The sequence below is a fragment of the Acanthochromis polyacanthus genome, chromosome 11 (genome assembly GCF_021347895.1).
Source record: "Acanthochromis polyacanthus isolate Apoly-LR-REF ecotype Palm Island chromosome 11, KAUST_Apoly_ChrSc, whole genome shotgun sequence".
Classification (NCBI taxonomy): domain Eukaryota; kingdom Metazoa; phylum Chordata; class Actinopteri; family Pomacentridae; genus Acanthochromis; species Acanthochromis polyacanthus.
In genome coordinates, this window is record NC_067123.1 from 292478 (window position 1) to 302391 (window position 9914).

At 37.5% G+C, this 9914-nt stretch overlaps 1 long non-coding RNA gene across 1 annotated transcript; it reads left to right on the forward strand.

The window, feature by feature from the left end:
- The first annotated feature begins 6189 nt into the window (after window positions 1-6189).
- Window positions 6190-9322, forward strand: LOC127536164 (uncharacterized). The gene is made up of 4 exons (XR_007945154.1): window positions 6190-6379; window positions 8139-8279; window positions 9042-9112; window positions 9308-9322. It is a non-coding gene; the product is annotated as an uncharacterized LOC127536164 (long non-coding RNA).
- Window positions 9323-9914: the final 592 nt, after the last annotated feature.

Below are 9914 nucleotides of genomic sequence, written 5' to 3' on the forward strand. Positions count from 1 at the left end.
AGTTGTGACTGTAGATGATTTAGTCCTGATATCTAATGATGTTAGAAGTACTAACATGTGATGACCTTGTTTCCTCTCAGGGTCTGTGGACTACGCCGTGGAGCATCCCCCTGCCGTCGGATTCCCGGAGACCATCTGGATCTTTGATGATGACGACGCTCCCATCTTCTACGATGTTCTGGCTCCATACGAGGAAGAAGAAGACCCAGAGGGAGAAGACCGAGAGGAAGAAGACCCAGAGGAAGAAGACTCTGAAGAGGAAGACCCCGAGACGGAAGACTCCGACGCCTGGTCCGACTGGAGCACCAGCGAAGACTCCGGCTACGACAGCCTGGACGAGGACGAAGAAGACCTGGAGGACGGCGAAGAAGAGGACGGCCGACCCCGCTCCCCCCTTGTCCAGCGTCTCCCCCTCCTGCTGGTGCTCCGGTCATCGCTGCTCCCGCTGCTCCCCCAGAGGACCTTGCCGTCCACATCAGCTCCTTCCTCAAGAGGATCCGGGAGGAGTGCGATGTGGAGGCCCAGGTAAGTATGAAGAGGCAGCGGGTCAGTGAAGAGGACGACGCGCAGCCTGGACCATCCACTTCGTCCACAGACCACAGTGCGTCGGGTCCCTCCACATCAAGCCCGGGCTTCTCTGTGACGGGTGGAAGCTGGTTCAGGCCTTTTCGGAGTCCAGATGATAGCGACTCCGATTAGTCCTGAAACTGGTGGAAGCTCTGATCGGAGAAGTTCCAGCTGACAGGCAGCTCCCACTTCTTACTGCACGGATCAAAAAACATCAAGATCCCTGCAAATAAGTAAAAATCCTCCTTCACATGTCTTAGCGTCATCAGACAATGTGGGAGGTGGTAGGTATGAGCACCTGACAAATACAGGTGTGTTTCTTCTTCTCTCTATCAGAGGTAAGCAAAATTCCAACTGCACATTTTTCAATATTTAACTATTATCCATGATACTAACTCTGTTTCTTTCTTCATCCGAAAAAGGTAAGTTATTACTTCATCAGTTTCTCAGGATTTAATATCTCTTCATGATAATTTATAATTGAAGCATTTTACTGACTGTAGAACTTTATGTTTTGTTTCTTCATCCATCATCCAGGAGTTCCGTTCAGAGAACTCCTGGATGGTGGGCAGAGAGGACCGGACGGACCAGACCAGAAGGATGGACGACCAGGAACCCACTGGAGGGTTGGAGGAGCGTTTTCAGTCAGCTGACTAAGTGAGTCCTCACAAAGACGACAAAAGCACCAACAGGGACATGAAGTGGTGATGAGCTAAAGTAAACTTTCTGTATGTTGATGTGAACTGATAGAGCTTAGAACCGTTCCACACCTACTGTACATTTATTTATGGCTCCATGTCTGTTAAGAAGCACTGATAATTATAATTCAACAGTTCAGCAGCCAGGAACGAGTCAAAGTTTGATTTTTGGGTCCTGTTTTTCTGTTTGCCAGGTCAGCGCTCCAATTCAGACGCCCCTGCCTCCAACAGCAACGTCTCCAGCCGCTGAGGGGCGTCCTGACTCTGCCTGCACAGAACTAGTTTCCATCATGTGCTGGTTCTGTGCCGGTGGGTTTAGGAAGCTCCTCACAAAGCATCAAATGAAGACAGAGGAAGCTGCCACCTGTTTGTCTCTGAGCTCTGACAGCCAGACAGAGAAGATGTTTACTGCTTTGTTAATGTTTAATGTAAAACCTTTTGAATATCTTTGTTATGATCCAACGTAAGATGAGAACTTTGGAGATAAACATTGTCAAAAGTTAGATTTGCTAGTTTAACCCTCCTGTTGTCCTGCAGGTCAAAGTTGACCCGTTTTAAAGTTTGAAAATGTGGAAAAATATATATATTTTCACAGTGACACTTCTGATGTCCACATTTTCAACATTTTTGGGAAATCTTTGAACATTTTTTGGTGGAAAAATGAAATGTTAAATATGTTTCTTAAGACCATTCACAACAAAATCAACCAAAATCCAGTTTTGGTTGATTTTTATGTGAATGTTCTTAAAGAAAATATTAGAAGTGTTACTGATATATATGTCATCACTTCAGATATTTTTCTGATGTTTTTGGAAGATTTTTACTCATCATCCCACAAATGTGGGGATTTTAAAAAAAAAAGTTTTAAAGGACACTTTTAAGGAATAATGGAATTTTCTTCCTGAAGATTTTGCAAATTTTCAGAAATTTGGGGAATTTTTTTGCTGAATTTTTGGATTTTTTTTTCAGAGAAGGAAACAATATTTTTTGGTGCCTGTAAATGAGGACAACAGGAGGGTTAATTAAAATGTAAAAGAAAAAAACTGACATCAATAACTTACTTAGTTTAATATAAAAACTTTAAAACTGTTATTGTTTATTCTAACACAAGAACCTGTAAGATAAACATTGTAAAATGTAATATTTCCTTTGTTTATTGTTAAAATATATTTAAAACTGTTCATGTGTTTACAAATAAAATGTAAATGGCCTTTAAACATTTTGATGTTATTTATAATTATTAGCACAACATATAATCTTATTAAATAATCATTGTAAAAATATAAAAGCTGTTTATTGTAGCAAAGATTCACTTTAAAAACTTTTGGACTGTTTAATATGATCTCATGTTTTAAGCATGACATTGAAATATTGTCAACAGTAAGATATAATTTATTGTAAACATTTTTTAAAAATGTGTACTGAAAGTACCTTTTAGTAACATTGTTTTTCACATCTTGCTGTATTAATGTGAATTTAATACTTCTTGAATAAATATCATAACAATTAAGATTTACTTTTGTGATGTTTTGTGAAAAGTGATTTTGAGGTATTTCAATTTTGATGTTTAATAAATTTACAAAAATCTGTGAAAAGAAGTTTTACTCTTTGTCATGTTGGGTTGTTGATGACAGACTGATGGAGGAAACTTGTATTCATTCAGCACAAAAAAAAACTAAATGTTTGAACGGTCTGGACACGTTTCAAAGCGACTCCATATTTGTGTTGTTCATATTTATCACTATTTCACTACAACTCGACTGGTTTACTGTTAAGTCAGATGATCAGAGTGTTTTCTTCACTGATGGTGGATCAACGTGGAGCTTCTTCAACACTGAACCAGACACAGGAGAGTCACATTTGTTTCAACGATGAGCTGCACTGACATACCTTACAAGAAAAAGCAGTTAGATTTGCTTTTAAATGACCTGACTTCAACACAGTTCAAAATTGTTCAGAATATGACATACTTTGTGTATAATTTAATGTCTTTCTAAACATTCTTGGAAGCAGCTCACATCTGGCATTCCATCAAATTATTTATTGAAACTTAAAAACCAACAACTTCAGTGAGATTTGAATTAGAGAAGACAAAAAATAAAAATAGAGACGTGTTCAGATCACACAGAACAACGCAATTTGCTGTATAAGGAGCTGCACTCTGAGCTCTTTCCACCACTGAAAGCTCCTGAAACAGGGATGTTAGCGTTATAACCGGACCCTGGATTTATAGAAGAAGCAGGACGCCAATACATTTAAGTAAAACAACACTGATTAGTGAAGTCAATATAAGATAAGTCAAGATAAGCTGAGTCAAGATATGAAAAGTCAAGGTAAATCAAGATCCATTTAATCAAGATAAGTTAAGTCAAGATGAGTCAAGTCAAGATAAGTTACAATAAAGCCAACAAATGAAGATAAACTAAAGACTATGGACACCTTTCACATCTACAGATGAGGCTTGATAAATGTACATATGGGTATGTACATAGATATGACATGATGGATAATGCTATTGAGAGAGAAAACCGGTGTGAACATGGTAAAGAAAATGTTTTTATATTTTGTTGTTGAGCTATATGAACCAGTGTTGCGTGATGTTTTAATAACTGTGGTGCTTTAGGGAGAAAAGCAGGGATACATGAATTTAGATGACCTGAAGGCTGTGGAGAGAAAACACACGTTAAAGAGATATTAATACACTAGATGTATATACAGTTAATATTACATTTAATATTAACAGTTTTATTTGACATTCAATTTGGTCATCAGGGGGGTGGGACAAGAGAAAAATGGAATTTTAGGGGAAACTCCAGACTTATTTGTTTTTTTAAATTCTTTATAAACATTCTCCGATTTATTTTTTGTTTTTAAGATTTGGTCTCAGGACAAGAACATTTAAACAACAACTGCATGTTTTAGTATTTGGACATGGATTATTTGAAATTTGATGAATGGGACATAAAATGTCCTCCAGTTCTGTTATGATCCTGCTGTATTTAATTGCATTTGATTTGTGGCCAGTAAGGTTAGTTTTAATAGGGCTGCATCTAATGATTCATTTTAGTGTCCATCAACCTTTTAATTATTTTTTTGCATTAATTTATGAATTGTTTGATCTTTAAAATGCAACAACATACTGAAAAATGTCCATCATCCATTCTCCATTCTCGATACACCGCTTTATCCTCAGTCGGGTCACGGGGTGCTGGAGTCTATCCCAGCTGACTCGGGTGAAGGCAGGGGACACCCTGGACAGGTCACCAGTCTGTCACAGGGCTACATATACAGACAAACAATCACACTCACACCTACGGGCAATTTAGAATAACCAATTAACCTCAGCATGTTTTTGGACTGTGGGAGGAAGCCGGAGTACCCGGAGAAAACCCACACATGCACAGGGAGAACATGCAAACTCCATGCAGAAAGATCCTGGGCTCAGGCCGGGACTCCAACCAGGGATCTGCTTGCTGCAAGGCGAAAGTGCTAACCACTACTCCACTGTGCAGCCAAATGTCCATTAGTGTTTCTCAAATTCCAAAATGAAAAGTCTTGTTTTGTCCAAAACCCAAAGATGTTCAGTTTACTGTCACAGAGGAGGCAAGAAACCAGAGAATATTCACATTTACTGTTTTTTTTCTTTACAAAACAACTCAAACAGATTAATTGATGGCTATGAGAGGACAACTAATGGATTTTTTTGACGAATTGTTGCTGCTTTAGTCCTGCCATAGTCGATATTGAGACACATAAGATTAAGTTCCACTGAAACAATGAAAACACAACAGCACTGCAGTGTGTATAAATATGATTAATGATGTTGTAATACATACAAGATAACCGTTGACCTAAAAATGAATCTACACTTTACAGGGAGATATTGTGCTGTTTGTACCACCATAAATTAAGATATAGGAAGAGGAGCTTATGAAGCAGTTTGCTCTGGAAATTGTCCAGCAGTAAAAGCAAATACAGCTGAAGTGATTAGTCAGTTCATGTCTTTATTCAAGCAAAAATGCAGAACTGTTTATGTTTCTACATGATCAAATGTGAGAATTTACTGAAGTACTTTTAAAGTTTTTTCTTTAAATATGTTTGCTTGCATACCAAGTAAAGACAGAAATTAAAAACTAATTTAAACAGGAAAAAATATTCTAATGATTATTTTTTATTACAAAATATGTAATTCTAAACTGCCAATGCAAAGCATTTTAACTTTTAGCATTTTTTTTCAAGTTTTAAACATTTATATTATTATCTTAACTGGTCTTATTAAAATTTACAACTTTTGATAAACACAAAGAGCAGCAATATAAGAATGAATTCCTGGAACCTAACTTTTTTGTTTGCCATTTCTTTTCATTTTTGGTTTTCCTGAATTTTTATTTTTATTTTTTTACTTTTTTTTCTAATTTCCTCTCTGGGATGGGCAGAAAACTGTCAATTAAAATAACTTCAGCCTCAGTTAAGTAGTGTAGGCTTTGTTTAATTATCAGATTATAATTAAATACAGGCATCTATCAGCCACCATGATAGTGTTGCGTCCACCAAATCTCGAGAAAACCGGAAAAGCAATAATTTTAAACCTAGTAACTGCTTTATTCCAATTGTGATCAGCCCCAGTGCTAACCTTATAGCCGCACCATGTAATTAGCCTAAACTAGCACATTTTTGTTATATTTGTGCATTAGTTCAACAACAAGTGGAACTGTTTACATAAAAACAGTGTAAAGGCCCATAGAAACTAGCTTTATGGACGCTGTTACTGCTAATTAGCGCTGAGGTTTTATTTTTAAAGACGCTGCTAGCTTGAGATGGGGAATCCGTGAGAATTAAAAGTCAGAGATAGCCATGAACAGGGTTTGTCGCTCAGCTGTGTTTAATCAAAGTTTGAACATGTGACCTGAACGCAGCATAAACATGCGCAGACATGACGTTTCGTGCGTCTCCTTGGCGACGGAGTGGAACCGGAATGATGGAGGAGCGATGGAGAGGCGCAGAATGAATTATGTGAGAATCAGTCGGTGTCGCTGCTCCGGTCGTTTACTCTGAGCTTTTAGAGCGTTTTTTGAACATTTTTATCTCCTTCTTGTTGATTTGTTCTCGTTCAGGTAAGACAGTCGGTTCCTCCGTGTCCGGTTCAGGATGGAAACTGTAGCTAGTTAGCTTAAATGTTAGCCGAAACAGCGCTGCCTGCAAACACAACAGAGCGCGGGTGGAAGACGTGCGCTCGGTTTATTCACAGCAGCAGCCTGAGCCGCTAACTCAGAAATACTCCCTTCAGTCAAAGTGTGAGTCCCCGCCCAGCTGGTAGGACCCGTGTTTAAAATTCAAGCTACTCATGTCACACAGAACTGGACAGTTCTCGATGTTTGGCTAACTGGCTTATCTGACACTTTAACCTTTTAGAAGTGAGCGTGAAAAATAATGATTTAATCAAGTTAATTTTGTCATGAAACTTTTAGAAAATATATTAAATGCGACCGTGTTTTCAGCATCTAAACACTGTATCGATTCTTACCAAATATTATATCGTCATCTAAATGGCAAGAAATTGTCATGCTTTCAAAATTTTACATGCAGCTGCAGAATTATTAATAGCAAATTTTAATGTTTTTAAAGTGAAAGTACAACCAGTAGTTGGTGCATGAACATATTACCTTTTATATAACATCCTGCAGTGGTACAAGCCTTGGTAATTAAGTTTATCTTTATGGTAAAAATGTGATTTTGGGAGGTAATTTTGCATGTTTGCTGTCATTTTAAATGTTTTTTTGTTCATTTTGTGTGTAGTAGACACTTTGTGTCACTGTGTTTTCATTTTTCATCTCTGTCATTGGTTTGTGTCTCTGTGATAATTTTCGTGGCTTGGTAATTTTGTTTCTCTTATAATTACTTATTTACTTAATTTTGCCTCTTTGTGGTCAACTTCAGTGGTATTGTGGTCGTATTGTTTCTCTGTGGTCATTTTACATCTTATTGTGGTCACTTTACATCTCTTTATAGTTGTTTGATGTCTCTTTGTGTGCAATTTCAGTCCTATTGTGATCATTTTGGCTCATACTGTGGTCATTTTTGCATCTTTTGTCGTGTGTGCATCATTTTGTAGTGGCTTTGCATGTCTTTGCAGTGTTTCTTTTCATGTCCTTACGGTTATTTCTTCTTTTGTATATCTTTTTATACTTTAGTTTAATGACTGATAATCAGTATCTTTAAACTTGTGAGAGGCTCTGGTCCTGGCTGATCTTCTGATCTGTCCTGTCTGTCTGCAACATTACTCAAAAACAGACCAACAGATTTGATGAAATTTTCAGGGAGTACTACACTCTCTGAATGAGTTTCTTGTTATTCGTGTTTGCTTTGGTTCTGATATTGTTTTGTGATCATATTGAATGGAGGGTTAGTGGGTCTCATGGATATGGGTGAGGATAATTAAGCTGATATGCTCATCTGTTTACTTTATCTGAGGAAGAGAGAGGCGGTGAGCTGGGTCGCCTTATTTTTCTTTGACCACTGTGATTACTTTGATTATGAATGTGTGCACATTATCATGAGTTGATGGTCGTTTTTCTTTCATAAAAGGCTAAATTTAGTCTCAGTGAATTCTTTTGTTTAGCTCATCAGACAAACAGGCCCAACCTTCAGTCCCTCGGTGACTCTTGTTCTTCACAGTCGCTGCACAGCTTTTACTTAAACTCTGAATAAACTGAGGTGTGAAGGCCTCCTTTACTGTGTAGCCGAGAAAGAAAATAACAGACAAAGAAGCACAAATACCAAACTTGGATAAGGATAAAACATTAAGTAGCATAGTTAGACAGATAATGTATCAGTAGAATCCTGTAACTATCTCCCCTGCTTCTTCATCCCCAGACTGACCATCCCAGTGTTGAACATGCTGCTGAATGAGCTGCTGTGTGTCAGCAAAGTGCCTCCAGGTGTGAAACATGTGGATCTGGATCTGTCCACTCTGCCTCCGACCACCGCCATGGCAGTGATCATCTACAACCGCTGGTAGGAGAGGAAACACTCACTGAGGACAGATTAAATTAGATAAATACTAAACTAGCAGAACAGTTTGACTCCAAGTGTTTATTTGCCGCCGTGTGGAAGTCACCAGCTCTGATTGTACATTAAAGGAGGAAAGTTCTCACATGAATCTCTTAATATTTAGTGTTGTAGCTGACCAGTATAAGTTTGTCATGGTATTTTCCAACATTCATTTTAATGTTGGCATCTTGAAGAAACCTTAAATATCTATTTGATTACAGAAATGTGGTTGTTAGCAACAAAAACCAAAAGGATTGAAAAAGTTTTGCTTAATATTGTTCAGTAAAGACAAGCATGGAAAAAAATAAGTTGTCTGAAGGTGAAACAATAACTTTTTTTTCAACCCAAGTGAACAAGCAGGACAATGAATAAAGACTCCAGAAATATAATTCAGTGATAATATGTGGAATTGGTTTGATACATTTGGAGCATTTTAATATCGTTTTTCTTATTTTTTTGGAGTATTTGGCTTTTTCTCTTCAAAAACATGGATTGCATTTATGCTTTATTGTAGATTCATATTTAATTTTTGTATTGTTTTGGCACAAATGTGGCCCAGGTTTTGGACTTTCATTAAATCAAATCATTCTTTCACTAACATTCTTACACATCCATTGTCAAGATTATAGTAGAAAGTCAAATCACACCTTCTTCAGCCCCATTAAAAGACTTATTTTATGAGCATTCAAGCACAGGATTAATGTGTCTTTGTTGTGTTTTTTAAAGGGCCATCAGAACCATCGTGCTGAGCAGCTTTCCAGAGAAACAAACCAACCAGGACCTCATCAGATAAACATGTAAACGCTGCTTCTTTACTTTCTTTTCAAGTTCAATTCATTTACTGAACCAATAAGCTTACCTTAAAGTCAGTACAAATGGCAGCGTTTCGGCTCAGATGCACGGATTAATGAAAAATACACATCCAGACAGATTTTATTTTGAGTTGAAATGCAAAAAGGTGTGAGCGTAAACTTCTTTGTGCCTGAATCCAGGTTAAATATCGTGCAGCAGGAGAAAGAAATGACAGAAAACATCCTGACTGTGGTGAGTGAACATGCTTTTCATACTTGCATACGCCAATAAACAAAATAAACATCTTTAATTAAGGTCTGTTTATCCTGTTTTATGTTTGTCCAATTTCTTTTTTTTTAAATTCTCTTTTTTTCCATAAAGTAGTCAGTAGGATAAGCAATATCTTACAAATGTACTTTACAAACTGTTTTCAATTTTGGCAAACAAACAGACATACTGAACAAGCGTTAACCAGGGCAGTCGCAGTACAACTTACGTCACTTAGTCTGGTCTCTATGGGCTGATAAACTCAATCCAGCCGTTCCAGGCGTTTATCAAACATTTCTGCTCTGAGTCTCGGTGCAGATGTTAATTTCTCCGTTACAAAAACATCGTGCACACATTGAACCAGTCTTCTATGGAGGGTGGCTCCTGACATAGCCATTTCTTTGTAATGACTTATTGTCAGTAGAATTCTAGACAAATATGTCCTAGGGTAACCAATTGTTTTTCCAGTTTCAAAGAAATTCCACCAGTAGTTTCATGGATCTGTGTCCGTTTTTTCTCCTCTATTATTATTATTCTTCC